The following is a 25,044-nucleotide window of genomic DNA, read 5'->3' as shown; positions in this document are numbered from 1 at the left end:
CACGAGAGAAAAGAATCAGATTACATTCAGGGGGAAACCAATAAGAATATCAGCAGATTTTTCAATCCAGACCCTAAAAGCTAGAAGGCCTGGAACAACATTTACCAAGCCCTGAAAGAAAATGGATGCTAACCAAGAATTTTATACCCAGCAAAACTTACTTTCAGATTTGACGATGAGATAAGATCCTTCCATGATGAACAAAAGCTAAAGGAATTTACAAAAAGAAAGCCGGTATTACAGAACATTCTCAGCAAAATATTCCATGAAGAAGAGATGAAAAATAACGATGTAAATCAGCAACGGGAGGAACTAGCCTAAAGGAATAGCCAAATAAAGGAGAAACCAAATCATGTCAAAAAACAAAAATGAGTCAAATGACTGGGGATACAAATCATAACACAATAATAACCCTGAATGTTAGTGGCCTGAATTCATCAATCAAAAGACATAGACTGGAAGATTGGATTAAAAAGAAAAATCCAACAATATGCTGCCTGCAAGAGACTCATCTCATAGAAAGAGATACCCATAGACTAAAGGTGAAAGGATGGGAAAAAACATACCATGCACACGGACATAGCAAAAAAGCTGGAGTATCCATCCTCATTTCAGATAATGTGGACTTCAAGCCAAAACTAGTCAGAAGGGATAAAGAAGAAGGACATTACATACTGCTTAAGGGAAGCATAAATCAGCAAGACATAACAATCATAAATATCTATGCCCCCAAAATTGGCTCATCCATGTACATCAAACAAATCCTTCTCAATTCCAGAAATCAAATAGACCACAACACAATAATACTAGGCGATTTTAACATACCTCTCTCACTGCTGGATAGATCGTCCAAACAAAAATTGAATAAAGAAACCATAGATCTCAATAACACAATCAACAATTTAGACTTAACCGACATACGGAGAATATACCATCCAACAAAGAACAAATACACTTTCTTCTCAGCAGCACATGGATCCTTCTCTAAAATAGACCATGTTTTATGCCACAAAGCTACTGTTAGCAAATACAAGAAGATAGAGATACTACCTTGTACTCTATCAGATCATAATGGACTGAAATTAGAAATAAATGACAGAATAAAAAACAGAAACTTCTCCAATACTTGGAGATTAAATAATACACTATTATACGATGAATGGAAAACAGAAGACATCAGGAGGGAAATTAAAAACTTCTTAGAAGTAAATGAGAACAAATACACATCATATCAAAATCTCTGGGACACTATGAAAGCAGTACTTAGAGGAAGATTTATTTCATGGGGCGCATTCAACAAAAGAAGAAGAAATCAACAAATAAACGACATAACATTACAGCTCAAAGCCCTAGAAAAAGAAGAGCAGACCAACACCAAAAGTAGTCGAAGACAGGAAATAGTTAAAATCAGAGCCAAAATCAATGAAATTGAAACAAAAGAAACAATTGGAAAAAATAACAAAATAAATAGTTGGTTCTTTGAAAAAATAAACAAAATTGATAAACCCTTAGCCACACTAACAAAGAGAAAGAGGGAGAAAACTCAAATTACTAAAATTCGGAATGAACAAGGAAATATCACAATAGACACGAGTGAAATACAAAACATAATTAGAAGCTATTTTGAAAATCTATACTCCAACAAAACAGAAAACCTCGAAGACATCAACAAGTTTCTAGAGACATATGAATTACCTAAACTGAAGGAGGAGGACATACACAACTTAAATAAATCAATTTCAAGCAATGAAATAGAAGAGGTTATCAAAAGCCTACCAACAAAGAAAAGTCCGGGACCAGATGGGTTCTCAGCCGAGTTCTAAAAAACCTTTAAAGAAGAGCTCATTCCAATACTTCTCAAAGTATTCCATAAAATAGAAGAGGAGGGAACCCTCCCAAACTCATTCTATGAAGCCAATATCACCCTGATATCTAAACCAGACAGAGACACATAGAGGAAAGAAAATTTCAGACCAATATCCTTAATGAACATCGATGCAAAAACCCTCAACAAAATTTTAGCAAATTGCATACAAAAATATATTTAAAAGATAGTGCACCACGATCAAGTGGGTTTTATCCCAGGGATGCAAGGTTGGTTCAACATCCGGAAATCAATAAATGTCATTCACCATATCAACAGACTAAAAGTTAAGAATCACATGTTTATTTCAATAGATGCAGAAAAAGCATTCAATAAAATACAGCATCCCTTCATGCTCAAAACACTAGAAAAAATTGGGGTAGTGGGAACATTCCTTAACATTGTGAAGGCCATCTACACTAATTCCATGGCCAATATCATTCTAAATGGTGAAAAACTGAAAGCATTCCCCCTAAAAACTGGAACAAGGCAGGGATGTCCTCTTTCACCACTTCTATTCAACATCGTCCTTGGAACTCTAGCCAGAGCAATTAGACAAACCAAAGAAATTAAAAGGATACGAATTGGAAAAGAAGAACTCAACCTATCCCTGTTCGCTGATGACATGATTATATATTTAGAGGAACCTGGAAATTCCACCAGAAAACTCTTAGAACTCATAAGTGAATTCAGTAAAGTAGCAGGTTACAAGATCAATGCTCATAAATCCAATGCATTTTTATACATAAGTGATGAATCTTCAGAAAGAGAAATTAGGAAAACTACCCCATTCACAATAGCATCAAAAAATAAAATAAAATACTTGGGAATCAATCTCACAAAAGAGGTGAAAGACCTCTACAATGAGAACTACAGAACACTAAAGAAAGAAATTAAAGAAAACCTTAGAAGATGGAAAGATCTCCCATGTTCATGGATAGGAAGAATTAATATTGTCAAAATGGCCATACTACCAAAAGTTCTATATAGATTCAATGCAATTCCAACAATTCCAATTAAATTCCCAATGATGTACCTTACAGAAATAGAGCAAGCAATTATGAAATTCATCTGGAAGAATAAGAAACCCAGAATAGCTAAAGCAATCCTCAGCAGAAAGAGCGAAGCAGGGGGTATCGCATACCAGATCGTCAACTCTATTACAAAGCAATAGTAACAAAAACGGCATGGTATTGGTACCAAAATAGACAGGTAGATCAATGGTACAGAATAGAGGACATGGACACAAACCCAAATAAATACAATTTTCTCATACTAGACAAAGGGGCCAAAAATATGCAATGGAGAAAATATAGCCTCTTCAACAAATGGTGCTGGGACAACTGGAAATCCATATGCAACAGAATGAAACTAAACCCATATCTCTCACCCTGCACAAAACTCAACTCAAAATGGATCAAGGACCTCAGAATCAGACCAGGGACCCTGCATTTTATAGAAGAAAAAGTAGGTCCAAACCTTCAACTTGTTGGCTTAGGATCAGACTTCCTTAACAGGACTCCCATAGCACAAGAAATAAAAGCAAGAATCAACAACTGGGATAGATTCAAACTAAAAAGCTTTCTCTCAGCAAAGGAAACAATCAGTAATGTGAAGAGAGAGCCTACAGAGTGGGAGAATATCTTTGCCACTCATACTTCAGATAGAGTGCTAATATCCCGAATCTATAAAGAACTCAAAAAACTCTACACCAAGAATACAAATAAGCCAATCAACAAATGGGCTAAGGAAATGAACAGACACTTCACAGAAAAGATGTACAAGCAATCAACAGAGATATGAAAAACTGTTCAACATCTCTAGTAATAAGAGAAAAGCAAATCAAAACTACCCTAAGATTTCATCTCACCCCAATTAGAATTGCGATTATCAAGAACATAAGCAACAATAGGTGTTGGAGAGGATGTGGGGAAAAAGGTACACTCATACATTTCTGGTGGGGTCGCAAATTAGTGCAGCCACTCTGGAAAGTAGTATGGAGATTCCTCAGAAAGCTTGGAATGGAATCACTGTTTGACCCAGCTATCCCACTCCTTGGCCTATACCCAAAGGATTTAAAATCAGCATAATACAGAGATACAGCCACATCAATGTTCATAGCTGCTCAATTCACTATAGCCAGATTGTGGAACCAACCTAGATGCCCTTCAGTTGATGAATGGATAAAGAAACTGTGGTATATATATACAATGGAATATTACTCCGCCATGAAGAATGACAAAATTATGGCATTTGCAGGCAAATGGATGAAATTGGAGGATATCATGCTAAGTGAGATAAGCCAATCTCAAAAAACTAAAGGACGAATGATCTCGCTGATAAGCGGATGAGGACATATAAGGGAGGGGGTAGGAGGGGTTAGTGTTAGGGTTAGGGTTAGGTTTAGGGTTAGGATAAGGAGGGTGGTAAGAATGGAGGAAGAAAGGACTGTATAGAGGGAAAAGAGGGGTGGGAGGGGAGGGGGGAAGGGAAAAAATAACAGAATGAATCAAACAACACTGCCCTATGTAAATTTATGATTTTTAATTAAAATAAAAAAAAATCATAGGAGCAACCTGTCTTTTTCATCACATGATAGTATGAGCATACTATCAACATGATTTGGCTCTGAATACCTAATATAGGTAGCAATTGTCAGTTTTCTGGACTGTGAAGTCACTCTCAACTCCACTCCACACCTTCCATCCTCTGCTTCTTGGAAAGACGTCTTCATGTGCCTATCACACTTATGAGAGGGAAGGAGGGGCATGAAAAATGGTGGAATGAGACGGACATCATTCCCTATGTACATGTATGATTACACGAATGGTGTGAATCTATATTGTGCACAACCATAGAAACGAAATGATGTACTCCATTGGTGTACAATGAATCAAAATGCAGTCTGTAAAAAAAAAAAAAAAAAAAAAGGAGTAGAAGTTAGCCTCTGCCTCCTTTAGGGCTCAGTAGCTGCATAAAGTACTCAGAATTATTTTTCATGGAAAATATGTCTCTACTCCCTCATTTATGAACTTATTCATTCATTCATTTATATAAGTTTAGACTAATAGATATTTATTTTATACTTTCAGATATAATTTAATATTTTTTTATTGCTCAAAATTTTCCACTTTGGTCATTGGAAGTTTTTTTGGTTGGTGATGGAGGAGGGTGGGCTACCTTTCTGTCACTATTAGATGTTCCAGAATCATCCTGGGGTTTTTCATTTGTTTCGTTTATTGGTTTGTTTTTGTTCATCCTGAATATTTTATTTGTTCCAGTGCTCGAGTCAGACATTTTTCCTAAGGAGCTTTAGTTCCTCTTACTGGAGAAAGTTCTAGACAGCAAGATCTAGGGGTGTTCACTGCTACTCTTGGCTGAGATGATAATCAACCTAGTTGAGAATTACACTTATTTGGGATTTTTTAAACTTGTAATTTGGGAGACACAAAATTCAGGCAGTCCTGAAAAATGTCCTTTGAGGTTTTACAAGATGGTAGCTGTTTCATGGCTTAAATAGTGGGGGGGTTGTTAATTACATTTCCTGATTATTAAAAGTTGTGATAGGTGCAGCAAAGGTCAAATTCCCTCATAAGAAAGGGATTGGGCACAGTCTGAGGAAGTAAGGAGGATGGATTCACAAAGTGTTATAGAGGCTAGTGGATTGCATTCCAGAAAGTGGCAGTTCAACCCAGTTCACAAGGTCATGTGCAGACAGATCAGTTCAAAAGTTCAGCTTTGGTTGGGACTGGAACCTGTTTTAACAAGACCTACCAACTCCACTATAAGTGCCCCAAACTAACGCTGATCCATTTTAATTTTTTTCCTTGACATGCCAGGGGTGTTCTTTTTCAGATCTTCTCAAATGATATATAAAAGAAATATTATGTGTATCATAATGTGTATATATGTGGATATATATACATATTTATAAATATTTCCATGGATAGCCATCCATATCTATATTAAATTAAAGATGAGTTTATATTAATATCTTTAAATCTAATCTATTAACACAGGCATCATTTTAGCTTCTGACCCTTACTTATCTGTAAGTTCTGTCTAACTGTATGAAGCCTTGCTTCTCCCATCCACCATTAGTTATACAGCAGTTCAGTTCCATTGTACATATATAGCAGTATAGGAATTATTAAACCATGCACTCATGAGAGACAACTTTAGACTTCAGTGCTAAATATACAATTCCTTTCCTTTATTTTTACGAACTCTACTCAATTACAAAGTTATTTATGTCAGCACCTTTTCTTCCCTCCTTCTTCAGTGAGAAATTTCATATATGTATGATACAGCTGGATACTTTTGTCATATTCTGCCTATCTTTCTAGGATCCTAAGTTGCCTAATTTTTTGATGTGTATATGTTACTCTTAGTGATATTAAGCTCTATGAGTTAAAATTCATTTGCTAAAGCAAATGCATATTATGTGTATACTATTACAGTATCATGTAGAATCCCCCCCCCCCAAAATTCCCTATGCTTTATCTATTCAGTTATTTCCTACACTTCCTCTCCCTGTTGCAAACTGCTTTTTAAATATATATATGATAAGATCATACAATATCCTGTGTTCCATACTGGCTTCTTTCACTTAACTGTGTTTGTTAGTCACCTTTTTGTTACTATAAAAAGATTCTGAGATAAATCAACTTATAAGGAGGGACTTATTTTGGCTCATGATTTCAGAACTTTCAGTGTATTAAGTTGGAGCATTGTGTTTGGGAATGTGGGAAGTTAGCACACTACGGTGGAAATGTATGACAGAGCCTGCTGCTCACCTCATGGCATCTGGGAAGCAAGAGACAGGGGAAGGGGCTGGGGTGAGGGCCTGGGGTCCCATATCTCCTTCAACGGTATGCCCCCAATTACCTAGGTTTTTCCCATGAGGCCCCACCATTTAAAAGATCCACAATCTCCCAGTAGTACCACAGGTTGATAACCAAGGCTTCAACACATGGGACTTTGAAGGACAATCATCTAAACCTAACCAATACTTAAGTTTCCTCTCTCCTTTTTTATGACTTGATAACCCATTTACTCTTATCACTGAATAATATTCCATCATATGGATCTATCACAGTTTGTTTATTTATTCACCTACTGAAGAACTTTTTGCTTTCTAACAGTTTTGGTTGACTAAATCTCTTATAAATATTCATTCTGATGTTTTTTATATAGATATACATTTTCAGATCAAGTGGGTAATTTCCCGATGGTGATTACTGGGTTTCATTTTAGGAACAGGGTTTAGCTTTGTAAGAGTTTGCTGTCTGTATTCTAAAGTGGCTATACTTTTTTCATTCCCACTAGAAATGAATGAGAGCCATTGTTCTGTATCCTCACAAGCATTTGGTAATATAAGTTTCTTAGATTTAAGTCCCTCTAATAGGCATGCAGTAGTTCCACATTGTTGTTCTCAATTGCAAATCCTTAATGATATGTGATGTTGAACATGATCTCATATATTTCTTTTCTATCCATGTATCTTCTTTGACTATATGTATGTCTGATTCTTTTGCCAGTTTTTAAATTGTGTTTCTTCTTATTCTAATTGTTAAGTTCTTAGACTTCTTTATAAATTATGGAGATACATCCTCTATCAGGTATCAGTTTTGCAAATACTTTCTGCTAGTCTGTGGTTTGTCTTTTGATTCTCTTGACTCTATCTTTTACAAAGAAGAAGTTTTAAATTTTAATGAACTGACATCAATTTTTTTCTTTCATTTTTGATGTTATACCTAAAATTTCATTGGCAATCTCAAAGCGACATATGTCTGTTTCTCTTCTGGAAATTTTATATCATTTTCTTTTAACTTCAGGTGGAAGATTTGTTTTGAGTTAATTTTTTGAAAAATGTGTGTAGTTGCATTCTTCAATTTTTTTCATAATTATTAGTTTCCTATTATTAATAATAATTTAAGTTATTGTCCTTTTGGATCCAAACCTATGCAACATCTCAGTAATGTGGTTCAAAAGAATAAGTTATTTCAATATTCAACAGGATAAGGCTCCTGCCTTAGTTTATCTAAGTATATCACCCTCATTTGCCTAACAATGTCTGTAAAATGTTTTGTTTATTTTAAAGATTTTAATAAAAACATTCTCTAATAAGATTAAGAAAAATAAAACTAATAAAACCAACATCAGAGTTACAGTATTAAAATATTTAGAATAAAAATGTAAACAAGGGTGAAATAGAATTAGTTGCTTATTCCTAACAGTGACTTTTCTAGAAAAAAAATTCCACACAAACTTATTTCCAATTTAAAAAGTATTATAGCTACATAGATAAGTGAGGGTTCCAAATGGAATATACAAGTATTGTTTTAAAATGTCATAATTTAATTGCTGTGCCTATTGCCACAGCTGTAGAAAGAATTCAGTAGTCCATGACAAAAGGGGAGTAGTGTATTACCATTCAAATTAAATATTATATTTCCTTTCTGAGGGGCATTCTAATTTTGCAAATAAAATTACATTGGCATAATCTACTTACATAAGCAGAAGTGCTTTGCCAAGCTTTTACTTACCAGAAATCTGAACCTTCTTTTCATTTTTAAATCACTGTCTCTCCCCTCCATAGATGAGACAGTTTGCTTTGCAAGTTTCTTTGAACAAATTCTAATGCTTAAACTAGTAATAATCGGACGATAGAAAATAACTTGCTCTTACTTGATCTCTTAAATACTATGAATCTTAGAGGTCATTTAGGCCCATTAACTTCTTTCAGAAATCCTTTCTATGAGGTCTGTGATAGATATTCATCCAGCCTCAACTTGGAAATTTATAGTCATTTACTCCCATAATTCCTTATTATTCTTTCATTATTCATTCATTTAATCAGTATGCACTTAATATCTCCTGTTTGCCTGCCAGTATACTTGACACTGAATACAAACATGACTAAACCTGGAGAAACACAAATGCTCTCAGAATGTTTGTTTGAGCTTATATATCTCTCTTGCCACTACTGTGTTTTCTTCTTAATAAAAATGGTGTTTGTGAAGAATAATCCTAATATTTCTTTTCTAATACCTGCATCAGTTTTCAGTCTCTCTGACCAAAACACCTTACAAGAACAACTTAGAGAAGAAAAGGTTTAGTTTGGCTCACAGATTTAGAGGGTTCAGTCCATGGTTGGCTGGTTCTCTTACTTTGGGTCTGAGTGAGGCCTCCATCATGGTGGAAGCTCATGGAGGAGGAAAGCTGCTCAGCTCATGACTGAGAAAGGAAGATACCAGGGAGAAGATAAACCCTTCCAAGACACACCCCTTATTACCTATTTCCTCCATCTAAGTCCCATCTCCCAGTAGTCCATTCAGCTACCAACGTATTAATCCATGAATGAGGTCAGAACCCTTTGATCCAATCACTTCCTGAAAGCCCCACCTCTGAACATGGCTACCTTGAGGACCAAGCCTTGAAGTACATGAGTCTTTGAGAACATTCCAGACCAAATCATAACAATATCTATTAAAAAATAGGTCAGGATGAAAAGAAATATATTTTTAAATGTGGTAATCAGAAATAAATGTAAATTTCCAGATGTAGAACATTCAAGTGTCTCTATATTATTGTGTGTTTGAATTCTAATAGCTGAAGTTTCAGTCATTTTGGGAGACAGAAACACAGCCAGTCACACCATTGACTCATATTGAGTTTCTTGAGAACAAATAAAGTACTATGTCTTACTTATAGGAATTACTAAACTAGGAGTTTTTTCTTCCTACTACCAAGCAAGATTTTACCTTAGCACTTTCTACATTTTATCTTGTTGTTTTAATCTTATCATTTTAGCCTATTAAAATTTTAGAATCAGTTTTGTTATTGGTTATATAGTTAACCATGCTTCCTTGAATTAAATAATTTGTAAATTTGATATACTCTAGATCTTCAAATTTTAAATTAATGAAAAAAGTCTAATGGGTTTTAATCATGGGCAAAAAAATTCAAAAGAAAACAGATATCTTCCTTCCAACTTGATACTAAACTACTAATAATTAATTTTGTTTTGTTTCAGAAGTCACAGATCAAATATACAGTTCACAATTTCAATAATCTTTTTATGAAAAAATAATTTTAAATATCTTGATAACCTGAAAATGTAATATTTGCAGTCTGGATTTCTCCACTTATCTGCTTAAAAATAAAACAATTATTTAGTAAAATTTCTCTTACGCTAATCATTATTATTATTATATTTGTCAAGTATTAAAGTATTTGATAATCTGTTCTGGAATTTCATCAGTTAGATTTATTTTTTATTTTATTCTTTACCATTAATTTATTTACCATTAATCATGTGGAATGATTTCTATAGACAGTATATATTTAGATTTTCTTGTTTTTGTGTAACTGGGAGATGGGATTGCAACATCTAACTTAATCTCATTTTTAAAATGAACAAATTGAGGCATAGCAAGATACATTTATGTCAGTGTAAATCAAATTATGCATTTCATTTAGTGAGGTCCTTCACCATTTGCCAAGGACAATCCTAATTTACTTGAAGAAGTTAACTTCCAAGTTGAAGATACCCTCGGAATTTCCAGATATGACTTTTCATCATTATGAAGTTGAGCATATTTCATAACTACAGTCAAGGGAGTTTATGATTGGCCTGACTCCATCTATTCCACATAACTTACATTAATAAGAATTATCATTAGATGAGAAAGGAATAAATTGAATACAACCATTCCATTAAGTGTAATATTCCAAACTGTTGACCTTACATCTAATTATCAAAGGACAGACTGAAAAAAAAAAAAGACTGAGGTTTCATTTCTGTGATATGAGCTGAAGGGCAGACCCACAGTTACTGATATTCTAGGATATAAATTTGCTGAAGGAAGTTTAACTTTTTATTTTAAATAATTTGGATTTATCAGAGCCTGTTTGCAGAGATTTTAAGTCAGTATTAACTGGATCATCTTTTTAAATAATCACAACACAAAACCTAGGGCAATTTATTTTTGCCTTTCTCAAATAAATTACATTTCTGTCAGCTACACAGATATTAATGTGATTCATTTTTTAAATGATAGTAAAGCATGAATAAATAAAGCAAAAAAGACACAACCCTTAAAATGTTAATTCTCCTCCTGCCCTTTATGTCTGAAGGTATAATGCCCTTTGCAAATACCAAGCTTGATGTTACTTGGGCCAGGTCTACCAAGGTAAAATGAAGTGGAAGTTGGAACTTTTTTCTACTTTCCAATCAATCCAGTCAGCTGGTCATTCCTGGTCACTTGGAAGTTGTGCAAATTTACCTCTATGCCTTGGTTATATGAAACACATTAGAAAGTTTTAGTGTAAAACTAGTATGTTAGAATTGTGGAATTTTCTCATTGTGAGAAAAGTAGACTGTACCTTAAGGCAAAAGACTAGTGTATAATTTCAGATTAATAATTATATTCACATTCTTCCCATTGCCAAGCCATTTTTAAATTATTTTTATTAAATTTTAAAGTTTCACAATCAGTAAATGCATGCATTCTTACTGTAAATGATTCAGTCCATACACATGAAAAACATTCACCTCAAGAAATCTGCTTCTCCAACCCCCATCGCATAATGCCTGTCCTCAAGAATTGACCTTTATTTGTATTTACATATTTTATGTATATATGTATAGTTTTAAATAATTCTACAATATATTTTTATGTCCTATTTGCTTACATATAAATTATGTATCACTGTGTATTGTAGGCACTAAAAACATGTGGGATTGATTTTTATACATTGTTCCTCACTTTATTTTTAAATTTAACAGTCGACTTTGAAAATTCCTTGGCAGTGTGTATAGATGTGCCTTGAGCCATGTACTACTCTATCTAACTCTGTGAATGGGCATTTAGAGTTTCCTCCACCTCCTCATTTTAAATGGTTACAGTATTACTCTAGGACAGACTCTAAGTAATGGGATTGTTGGATCAAAGAATATGTACATTTTACATTTTATAATGTTCTACCAAATTTTTCCCCAGTGAAACAACACATCCTTTTTTACTCACCAGCACTGAACAGGAGCAGTTGTTTCTCTTCATCCTCCCCAGAACCCTAGTTATTTTGTGAGAAAAGAATTCAGTGAATGCAAGTTGATATCATTTTGCTATTTTAATTTTCATTTTCTGGCTTATTACTCTGAGGATTTTTCAGCTTCTATGTATTGACCATTTGTATTCCTTCATGTATGCATTGCCTGTCTCTTTTTCCCATTTGTAAATTGCATCATTTATACTTTTAAAAACAAATTTTAGCAGTTCCTTATACACTCAAATATTCTAGATATTCTTGTTTGTTATGTGTAACAACTACAACTGCAACTAATAGTTACTGAGTCCAGGTACTACTCTAAGCACTTTGCATGACATGACGCATTAAGTTCTTTCAGTACAATGAGCCAGGCCCATTTTTCCCCATTTTATAAATAAGGAAATTGAGACACATGGAGTTGAAAGATTGTTGTGGTTTTTGTTTGCTTATTTGTTTCTTACTTTTTTAAATTTTTGTTTTATTGTCAATGGATCTTTATTTTACTTATTTTATATATGTGCTGAGAATCGAACCTGGTGCATTGAACAGGCTAAGCAAGCGCTCTACCACAGAGCCACAACCCCAGCCCTGCTTATTTGTTTCTAATTTGGTCTGCAGGTGTCTCTCATGAGAGTGGTTTTGAAGTCTAGTGCTGCCCTGATGGGGGTTTGGTTAGTTCTTAGAGTGGGCCTTTATTCTGGTGGATGACCTAGTGCCTAAACATCCAAACTGTGAACAGACAACCCTGTCACAAGAAACTTGCTTAAATTGGCAGACACTTTTGTGGTCGTGTCTGACCTGTGACCAGCCCATTTCTGTCAAGTGAGACACAGAGGAGGCAGCACAACAGAGCACATGAAATAGTAGAAGAGGTTTATTACTTACAGACCCCCTACACCTAGAAGGCCAGTAGGAAGGAGGAATCTTTCAGGGACATACATAAGCAGTCATCAGGTAATGAATGGAGAGAGAGGACCCATAGGACCAAGACTTCATTAAGGTCCATGGCGCTGTCCCGAAGTTTTCTCTTTGGGGTCATGGATTTGCTAGCTTAAATAAAACATGGCTGAAGGGAAAATCTTATCTCAATGGCAAGACCACTAGTTCTTGCCCAGGTCAGCTGCTATGGGATATGTGGTTTTAAGACAAGAACATGAGGAATAAGCAGGCCCTGGCATAAGCATCCGTGAAGGGAAAGGAGTTTTATCTAGGCCAAAGGCAGTTCGTACCACTGAGCTTCAAAACACTCAAGTTAGACCTAGAAGATGGATGCCTAGGTAGCAATGATAATCAATTCGTGACAATGACCCCGCTAAAAGTGACTGTTGTCAGGAGGGCTGGGTACTAGCTCAGATAGATAAATGCAGAGTCCACTTTCTTAACCAATGTAAAATTGTTTATGTGTATTTCATACAGTGGAAAATTGTTCTTTTGGTCTCTCTTGTTTCTATTTATGGTACTTTTTATTTTTGTGTGAAAGTTTACGTTTTATGCAGCTAAACTTGTCAGCCTTTTACTTTATTGTTTTCTCCCCTTTATTGCTTCTATATTTTGAAAAAAAAAAGTGATTCTGTATTTTTTATAATGATATTATGGCATTGATCAGGAATATATGATATGGGAGCTATAAGTTTACTTTTACCCCACAAGTTAATTGCTCCATTTTCAGGCACTATTTATAGAGTTTTCCTACTGTGTTGAAGCATTTTCCTTTATCATTCTATAAGTGGATTATAACATAGGGGCCTATTTCTTTATTTTGTATTTTGCATCACTGATTATCTTCTTCCTTTCTTGTACCAGATACACACTAAAATGATTAAATTTAACACATTATTGCCACAACTTTATGATATGTTTTTATATCTCACTGCTATGTTCTTTTCAAAAATTCCCTTTTCTATGATTTTAAAATTTATTCTTCCAGAGGAAGCTTACAGATCATTTATAGCGTTGCTTGGAAAACATGCTCATTTTTAAAAATTTGAACCAAATTAATTTAGAGATCATAGATCTTTCCATTACACTGAAGTCTCTTAATGTGGGAGAGGATATGGTTCCATTTGTTTACAACTTCCTTTCGGTTTTTTAACTACGGTTTTATGATTTTCTTTCTATAGAACTCATGCTTTCTAATTAGGTTTGTTCCTATTTTAATATGTGTGTTGCTAGTCTAATTGGAAGTTTTTGAGCTATATTTTCAATTTGGTCATTTCTGGCTGAAGTGACTTGTCAGTTTGTCAGTTGATCTTTTTGGCTTTTCCAAGAGGAATTTCTTTTCTTTGTTTCCAAAAATTTCATCACTCATGCAGTTATCCTGTATTTTATTTGTCAGGACCTCCAATTAGTGTTAAATAGTACTGAGGACAGTGGATATTTATGACTTGTTGTTAGAATATTTAATAAGAGTGTTTCTAATGCTTCCTGCCAACTGCCAAATATGATGCAGATGAAATATTGCTGGTACCTAGATTTTGTTAAGAAGTTGTTCTCCACTTTTTGGTTGATAAGTTGTTTCATTTGTCTTTCTTTCTTTCTTTCTTTCTTTCTTTCTTTCTTTCTTTCTTTCTTTCTTTCTTTCTTTCTTTTTTAAGGCAAGAGAGTGGAGTTTTAGCAAATAATTTGTTAGAATCATTTTTTTTTTCTCTAAAACAGTGACCTTGTCAGTCCTGAGTGTGAGGTAAGGTACCACAGGATTAAGCAGCAGGTCAGAACCAGCTTTAGAGAAAACAGAGAAAGAGAAGAAGCTCTTGGAACCAAGGGAAACTTGACCCTCTTCTTCCTTCTGAACTTTCTTAGATACCCCAAGAAAGTGGCAGAAGCCAGTTTTAAGATCCAAACTCCATGCCAGTTATAGTCCCCATGATTTTTGTATGAGTAGGTCTAGTAGAAGGACAATACCAACTAGTCCAAAATTGTTCTTCACAAATCAAATATGTCCTGAGATCGTTTTTCCTAGGTCCTGTCATTTTTTGATACTAAAATAGATGAATGATTGTTAATCATAGCAGTCAAATTTTATTCCAAGTCAGATTAGCAGCTGGCATATACATATAATTGCAAAATTCACTTTGGTAAAAAAGTCTTTTATCTAAAAATCAAATATTTATACTATAGCACTGAGTTTGATAATACATTTCCTATTTCATGATTTCAAATATTTATCCTGTTTGGATATTATTGTGAAGCATTATTCTAACTGTGTTTTATGTCCTTCATTTTCCACCCACTTTTCAATTTTTGCTTTTTTTCCATGAGATCCTGAGTACTTTGTTTTTAATATTTGTAATGTTTCAACATTTGGATATTTCCCCTAAATGCCTTATTTAGAGGCAAAACATATATTTTCTTTTTGGAAATAATGCAGAATTATGTTTAATAATATAAAATAAAACTAACCTCAGGAAAGCAAAATAACTGTAGAAGAGTTTTCTTGTTCTGTTTTGTTTAGTGTTCTTTCCTAGTAAAATTTTATTTTACTTTGGTTAAAGAAGCTATTCAACATTCTTTTTATAAAAAGAAGCCAATAACCCTAAAATTGCTGAAATTTATCAGAAGTGCTTTACTGGAAAGATGCAAAATTCCCTTGTTATTTTTACCATTGTATCTAAATTATACCAATAAATAGTACATATCAATACTACATATCATACAAAAGAAAGAAAATTAGCTTAGTTCCCAAGAAGGCCTTCTTAAGAATTCTATTGTTTTTGCTAAGAATTACATGCTAATCTCTAGAGTAGTAGAGAAACTGGACTATAATATTCCTGCAAATATTTATGACTATCCCCTGCAATGTTCCTCCTTTCCTGCTGTTACAAATGTAAATGAAGAACCTGGGGTGATATAAGAACATCCTGTGATCCGAAAAGCCATTGGGATAAATTGTCAAAAATGGCAAACCTTTCCCCAAAGGAGAACTCCTAAATGCAAAATATATGGGGAACACTTCGTAGCAATTAAAGAGATTTGAATTTAAAAGTTGGGTATTATTTTTAAATGTATTAATTTTGTATTTAAACTAATACCTACCTAATTCTAACGAAATGCTCATATACTACTAATGAAGGTGGTACAATGTCTTTAGAAAGTAATTTGATAATACATATCATGAAGCAAATACAGGTCATATCCATGTGGCCTGCATATTCCACTTACAAGTATTCATCTGAAATAAGTACTCCTAAAGTATGGGAAATCTGTTATGTAAAATTAGGCTTATTTCAGTATCATTTTATCATCATAATAAAAAAATGAGGGGCATATTCCAGAATGTTCACAAATTGGATTTGTTAAGTAAATTATGGCATCTACATGAAATCCTCAGCAATCTCATTTGCAAGAATTTATCCAAAGGAAATGTATTAAAGGAATGCAGAATCTACATGCAAATATCTTTATTCTAGTCTATTATACTGGGAAAGCAACTGCTGGACAATAACCAGATATCCACCTACTGCATACTCACTTATGGGGAAATCATTCTGTGGGAGCTTAGTCTTCTCACCTTCTTGGATGAAAATCAGCTTGGGTCCCACCTATTCATTCTTAGATAAGTTCAAAGTCCTACTGATGCTTCCGGTCAGAAAAATAAAGTTATTTAGAATAGAATTTGTTTACTCTAGTAATTACAACTTAATACTTATTTGAAACTATTTCTCACCTCTCCAGTCTCAGTCCATGATGGGAAAGAAGAAATCTGGTGGATTTACCCTCTTTTTTCTTCTTTACTTTTCCTAGCTTTCCTCCACATACTACTTTGCACTTAAGAAGAAGCACAGAATATTTTCCTTGACTGTTTATTGTGAGAAGGCATAAGGCATAGGTGGTCCTTGGGTCTGGCAGGTATTTAAACTGACAGATCCTTCCGTGAGTGCTTGCATGGTTTCTTCGAAGACCCTCTTATTCCACTTCTCTTGATATTACTTCTCTTACTGCTCTTGATATTGGTGAAGCATCTTTTCTTTTCTGGTTGCTCATAGCCTTTTGTATTTCAGACTTCTCATATCTTAGCCAGAACAGGCCATGGGGTCTCAAGCTCCAGGAAGCTCATGGCATGCTCTTTGAAATCCCTTTCATCACTTGAGATTAAAAGAAAACATCCACTGGGTCTAGGACATGTCCTATACCATGACAACTCGCTCCAAAAACTGCTTCTCTTCCTCCTAATCGCCCAGTGCTATGGATGATTTGTTTACAAATACTTCTTGGTTTCTTGAACTTCATTTTGGAATAAGACAGCTATTATTTGGAGACTTCAGTGAAATTAAGTCTAAAATGGTCCAATTTTAAACCTTGTACCAATTGCAGTATTATAATTACAAAAGCAGAAAAATTCTAAATATTTAACTACTGGGAAGAAGTTAAGTAAATAGTTGCTTAAATTGAATGCAGTGTAACCATTAAAAATAAACAAGGTGTCACCACTTGGGTTATCTACACAACACTATATAACATATGACTGACACAACTTGTGTATATTCTAAGGGTACAATTATGAAAAATATATGTACAAAGATATTGAGACATTTAAAAATAATACTTTACTTTTTTTCTTATAACAAAGTAATTTTAATAAGTTAAAATTAAAAATAATTTATTACAAAAATTTATTAACTCAAGGTATCTGAAAATTTGTATGCCTATTACAGAAATTGTATTTGTTGAGGTTTAGTGTTGGGAGTGTGGACATTTTTTTTTTTTTTTGTCATTTTCATATTTTTTCTCATTTTGTATGTTTTTGACAGTGGCATAATATTGCAGACCTCTGTAGCCTTGTCAGAAAAACAGATTAGTGATACAAGTTATTAGTCTAGAGTTATGAAATTTTTGATTAGTAGAAACATATTTTTATATTATTCAAATTTGCATAATTACACACAAAGGAGAGATTCAATAAAGATAAATTACACATTAATAAGTGAGTTAATGCATCAATTAGCTATTTATAGTGGGTCATTGTTAAGTTTTTGTTTCTATTATCGTTTTTATAGTCTTAATTCAGGTTATACCATACCTACTACATTATGGTGTCAAGCAACTTATGTATATATCCCTCAAGGCATTTAAGGATGAAGGATAATTTCTAGGTGAAAAATTCTGTCTAACTTAACATAAAATTTAAATTTTTAATTTTAAAAATTTCTGTCCAGCTTAACACCTAACTTTTTTTCACTCATTTATTATTACTTATTAATACTTGACTGATGTCCAAAGAAGCTACTTTTTTCTATTCCCACTCCATGATTTCATGGTCAGTTTGTCTTTAGGGATGAAATATTTCCTCTTTATTCAGGAATAGTGCAGTGTAAAGTGCCAGTTCTACAGTTCATTTAAAAAGCCAACTTGATCAGTTTTAATAGAACATCAACTATATGATTTTGAATATCTAAAATGTCTTTCCACTCTGGTTTTGTTTGCTGATCAATTATCTGGCAATTTTTATTTCATATTTTGCTATTTATTGTCTTAGAATATAATTGTAGAAGGAAAATGTTGATGTTGGGTGTTGCAATTTATAATAATGGGAACATCAGAAGTTTCCTATATATTAGTTCATTTGATCTTCATGTCATGATGGGTGTAGAGTACATTTTCCATTTAAAAGATTAGGAAGCCAAGGATTGAAAAGTACCTTGCTCATGATCACACAGTAAAGGCAAAAGTCTGATTTGAAACCCAATCTTAACTTGAGAGGTCCAGGACTTAATGGTGCTGATTTCGTTGCCAGTCTGGGTAGAACTTGATGTAGGCCAGGGCAAAACCATTTGCCCTTCTGGGTGTTAAGTAGACATCTATAAAATAAAATGATGATTCCTCAGGTTTCCTTCCACTTCTTATATCCCATGATTATAATTTCCAATTGATATTATCATCAGCATTTACTTATGTTGTACCTCAAATTTTGCAAAATAATATGCTTATTTGGAGAAACTTTAAACATCAGCCGTCACACACAATTCGTCAACTTTCAGAATGATCAGTTACATACTGTAGCATGTACTTTAGGGACAGTACATGGAATCTTGCTTAGAAACAAACGCCTCCTGCAGGTTTAGGGAGCTCATGGTACTGTTGTAGGCACAATGTCCAGCAGCAAGAACAAGCCTGTATGGAGAATCCAGAAACACTGCCCTTTCAAAGACATTTCTTTCCAATACTTAGAGATGAATGAAGCAGATAGATCAAAGCACCATCCTTAAAACTCTTTGTAGTATGATTGCTGCAAACTGTTCTTGTGGGAGCATTAAGGGCCAGGTTTCTGTCATTTATATTTTATAATATGTGTGGGTTGAGAATTCTTTGTAATTCTCACTTTTAGTTATATTACAAGCAGCTACAGTGAGAGAAATACAAGCCTACTACAGCTTGAAAGGAGACCTTTAAAGGACATTTTTTTTTTAATGCAAAGGCATTACTGCATTAGGTACAGAATTAACAGTGTAATTAGAGTAAATCAAAATGTTCCTGCATCAGTCTCATTTTTAGGAAATGTTAATTGCATGTTACTTTATGCTCTGTCTATATGATGAACTTCCTTAATTAGATTAAGAGTTTTAGTTTGAAGGTCCAGCTTCAGGGTAATTAAAACACTGGGTAATTAGCCATATTTCCTAAAACTCACGCCTCTGAAAATATTTTTGTAGCTGTCTCACTGTGTCTTACCTCTTTTAACGAACGTATATTTTTACCTTTTCTCTTATTTACGAAAGAACTGTGTTGGGGGTTGTTGTTGATGGGCTGCTATTGTAATAAGAAATGGATTTTAATTTGGATGATCATGCTGCTGGTGTATTGGATGATCTGCATCCATCAAAGAGAAGCTTGCGATGGTCATTTGGAAAACCTGCCTCTGTCTGCCAGGCTGAACATGGGTAATCGGAGCCTCTACTCATGCCAGGAAGAAAAGGCATCATTTGGTTGTTGGCAAAGTTCTAGCAAGATGTTTGGAACTTGTAGATTCTGAAAACCAATACACTATACTTATGGTTAAGTATCAGTTATTATGAATTGCAGCAAAGTCTTATTTGGGAAAAGAAAAAAGATGGAAAAAAGAATAAGCATGAAGCAAGTGACTATAAGATTTATAAACCAAATATTTAGATTCTAAGAGAAAACAGTGAAGACTGTCAAATAAGACTATGGAGTTTGTGAAATCCAATGAGGGATAAATAATATCTGGCAATGCAGTCAATTAAAGGGGAAGGATTGTAGACAGAGATTACTTCTTGAGTGGAAAAATTCATCAAAAAGGACAATGGTTTACAGAGAACAATGCCTTCTCATAACTTATCGAAACCTTAAGAATCTTCTATCTTCACCCCTTCGACTTTAATTTCCTTGGGACTCAAAAGAAGCCAGTGCAGCCTTACCTGACCTCGGAACTTCCTGGTGAGCACAGAATAGCAAAGTTGGCTCTTCTTCCCCATAACCTCTTTCTGGAGTGTGTGACAATGTAGTAAATCACATGAATTCCTACTTTGTAACTTTGACTCAAGAAAAATTATCTCTATAGAATTTGTTTCCTCACTGGTAAGGTGGAGATAAGGATAAATGTGGAATAATAGCCAGGATAAAATGACACATATTAAGATGACACATGAAAACTCTTTTGATGCCAATACCATGCTGTTTTTGTTACTATTGCTCTGTAGCATAAAGTCTGATATTGTGATGCCTCCTGCTTCACTCTTCTTGCAAAGGATTGTTATGGTTATTCTGGGTCTCTTAGTTTTCCAAATGAATTTCATAATTGTTTTTTCTTGTTATATGAAGAATGTCATTGGGATTTTAATAGGAATTGCATTGTCTGTATGACATTTTTGGTAGTATGGCCACTTTGAGATATTAATTCTGCCTATCCAAGAGCATGGGATCTTTCCATCTTCTAAGGTCTTCTTCAATTTCTTTCTTTAGTGTTCTGTAGTTTTCATTGTAGAGGTCTTTCACCTCTTTTGTTAGATTCATTCCCAAGTATTATTTTATTTTATTTTATTTTTTAAGGCTATCATGAGTGGGGTAGTTTTCCTAATTTCTCTTGCAGTGGATTCATCACTTATGTATAGAAATGCATTTGATTTCTGGGTATTGATTTTATATGCTGCTACTTTGCTGAATCAATTTATTAGTTCTAGAAGATTTTGGGTGGAATTTTTTGGATCTTCTAAATATAGAATCATGTCATTGGAAAATAGTGATAGTTTGAGTTTTTCTTTTCTTATTTGTAGACCAATGGTATAAAACAGAAGACACAGAGATAAACCCACATAAATATACTTATCTCATACTAGACAAAGACACCAAAAACATACATTGGAGAGAAGATAGCCTATTCAACAAATGGTGCTGGGAAAACTGGAAATCCATATGTAACGAAATGAAATTAAACCTCTATCTCTCACCCTGCACAAAAATGAACTCAAAGTGGATCAAAGACTTAAGCAGTAGAACAGAGACCCTGCACTAACAGAAGAAAAAGTAGGCCTAAATCTTCATCACGTGTCCTTAGGACCTGACTTTCTTAACAAGATTCCTAAAACACAAGAAGTAAAATTAAGAATCAATAAATGGGGTGGATTCAAACTAAAAATCTTCTCAGCAAAGAAAACAATCAATAGCATAAAGAGAGAGCCTTCAGAATGGGAGAAAATCTTTACCACATGCACCTAATATACAGCATAAATCTCCAGGATATATGAAGAACTAAAAAAACTTAACATCCCTCCCCCAAAAAATAACCAAATCAATTAATGGGTTAAAGAACTAAACAGACACTTCACAGAAGAAGAAAAACAATCAATCAAAAAATATTTGAAAAAGCATTCATCTCTAGCAATTAGAGAATGCATATCAAAACTACTCTAAGATTTTATCTCACTCCAATCAGAATGGCAAGCAACAAGAAGTGTTGTAGAGGATGTGGGGAAAAAGTTATATTTATACATTGCTAGTGGGATTGCAAGCACTCTGGAAAGCAGTATGGAAATTCCTCAGAAAACATGGGATGGAACCATGGTTTAATCCAACATTCCCACTCCTCGGTTTAAATCCAAAGGACTTAAAATCAGCATACTACAATGTCACAGACACATCAATGTTTATAGCCGCTCAATTCACAATAGCTAAATTATGGATCCAACCTACATGACCTCCAACAGATAAATGAATAAAGAAAATGTGGTACATATACACAATGGAATATTACTCAGCCTTAAAAAAGAATGAAATTATAGCATTTGCAGGTAAATGGATGGAACTAGATGGAATCATTCTAAGTGAAGTAAGCCAATCCCAAAAACCAAAGGTTGAATGTTTTCTGTAATAAGCAGTTGCAGATCCATAGTGGGGACAGGGGATTGGGAAGAATGAAGGGAGTGAAGGGAGGGGTAGGATGGCGTTGATGGGAAGCACTGTAGAATGAGACAGACATTGTTATCCTACATACATATATAATTATGCCACTGGTGTAACTCAGCACCATGTAGAATCAGAGGAATGAGAATTTATGCTCCATTTGGTTACCATGTGTCAAATGCATTCTATTGCCATGTATAATTAATTAGAACAAATTAAACAACAACAAAAAGAAAACCCTTTTGATCATGATAGAGACTCAGTATGTTCTTCGATACTTTTCTTAGGACTCATTTCTATTTTTAATAACAACAGTGCTCTGTTCACACTCAAGGTGACATTGTCACTTCTGCCTTCTTTCAAGATTGGTTTTGTATCACCTTTCCCTGCCCCTCCACCCAACTCAACCATGATAATAATGTCCTGTCTTGAACACAGAGGAGTCCTGTCACATGCACTGTCCTTTTTGCAAGGATCCTAAGCCTCTTGAGTTCCCTTTATCCTTTGTAACTTACATGCTGCTGTCCCTTCAATCTCTCTACATTTCAAACTTCCCAAGACAGACATAATTATAGTTTTAGATCACTGATGTTTATTTAAAATTTCCACATATTTGCCATTCTTATTTCAATTTTCTTTCTGTATCCTTGTCTTTCCAACTGGGATAATTTTTCTCCAGCAAGGAAAATTTCTTTAGTGACAAACTCAATTATACTTGTCTGAAAATTTTTTTATTATGCCTTTACTCTCATTTAGGGATTTTTGCTGGATATGAATTTCTGAGTCTTCTCTTAACACTTGGAAAATATTGTTTCACTCTATCCAGGCTTTCTTGCTTGGGTTAAGAAACGTGTTAATGCAGGTTAATGCAGAACATTTTACATGCAATACCTTTGATCTTTTCTCCTTTTAAAATTTCCATGTATTTGACATTCTATGGTTTCATTAAAATATTTTCAATATAGATTTCTTATTTTGTATAGAATTTGCTGATACTGTAGTATCTAGAAACTGATGTCTTTCATCAATTCTGTAAAAAATTCAGTCATTTACTCCTCAAGTAGAGCCTTTGTTTCCTTCTACTCCCTTAATCTATAATCCTGCCTTTTCCCTTCACTCATTTGGTAGTGTTTATTAAAGAAGAGTTTGTATTCACTGCTTCTACTTTAGTGTCTTGGATTTCTTGGGCTGCTATAACAAAATACCAGACACTAGGTGGCTGCAAAAACAGCAATTAATTTTCTACTGTTCCAGAGACTAGGAAGTCCCAAACTCTGGGTGCCAACGGATTGGGTTCTGGGTAAGAACCCTTTTCCTGGCTTGCAGATGGTTGCTAGCTATATTTTCTTAAAAGATAAAAATCCCATGTTGAAGTCTTCAACCTCATGAGCTCCCAAAGGTCCCATTTCAAGTACCATCCATGTTGGAACTTAGGGCTTCAATATAGGAATTTTAGAAGGACACAATTCAGTCCACAATGCATGCCAAATTTCACTCTATTGCTCAGAATTTACAAACACTAACTTCTTCAGGTTTTTCTGTTTTACTACATTTAAAGACTTTTCTTTCCTTCTCCATCTCTTCAATTTCTGTGTAAAATTCAGCATCTATCATTTCTTCTTTTCCTCCTAAAATGTTTCCTCTTCCTGATTTAAAAAACAAAACAAACACTAATTTTATATTCCTTCCCATCTTTCCAAAATCTCCTTTTCTCTACTTTATTTCCAGTTTGAAAGGTATGGATGTTCGCTAAAGTTTTCCCAAAACTCTTTCTTTGCTCTATCTTCGCTTCCTCAGAGATCCTGTTGTCTTGTCTTCCCACCAGTTGCCCCTGGCTATTATGCACAAATCTAGGGTTGATGGTCACCTGGTGGGCACACCCCAGCAGTACCGCAGCTCATGACTTCTGTGCACTGTTTGTCTGCTTTCTGGTTGCTTTGGTATGTGTTGGATATCACTCCTTTTGTTATACCTAACGTCCAGTGAATCCCCAAATTCTATTTCCGTATGTTTACTGTCTTGGAAACATTTCCATTTGATTTACTTCTGACAGCTTTCTGTTTGCTTATTTATTTGCTCTATCATAATTTCGCTTATCTCCTAATTGACAGCTTTGGAAGATAAAAGCTTCCATGTTCTGAGTTATTTTTCTCTGTGTTTTTCTTGCTTTTGTTTTTAATTGACACATAATTGCACACATTTATGGAATAAGTGCTCAGCACACCTACAGTTAAAATCACTCTCTCTACCCCAATCTCACCCCACTTATCATCCCAAATCTTCTTGTTTATATCTACATAATTCATAATATTAGCACTTTATTTTTCTCAGTTACTCAGGCATGAAGTATCAGAAACATTTTAGATTGTATTCCTTCTTTAGTTTTTCATTCTACCTACTGAACAATTTCTAATTTTCTTCTTGGGATATTTTTCTTTTGCCTTTCTTCTCATTGCCACTGACATAGCTGGATTCAAGTATATCCTAACATATGGACTACCAATGGCCCTCACACTCATCCATCCAAAGTGCTACAGCCATATTAATGTTAAAATAGTACCGTTTCCTATTCATAAGTGTAAGTATAGACACATAACTAGCCTAGAGCAGTGTTTCTTCAATTAACTGTGGTGAGGCCCAGCTTTGCTCATAATTTCCAATTCTTAATCCCTATATAAAACACAATAAAAGTAACAGTACAAGAATGAAAACAAGGCATAAAAATATAGCACCATTTTTATGTGTTTCAACAGATATAAAATTACTACACT

The sequence above is a fragment of the Sciurus vulgaris genome (genome assembly GCF_902686455.1).
Source record: "Sciurus vulgaris genome assembly, chromosome: 5".
NCBI lineage: Eukaryota > Metazoa > Chordata > Mammalia > Rodentia > Sciuridae > Sciurus > Sciurus vulgaris.
This window is presented reverse-complemented; position numbering follows the sequence as displayed.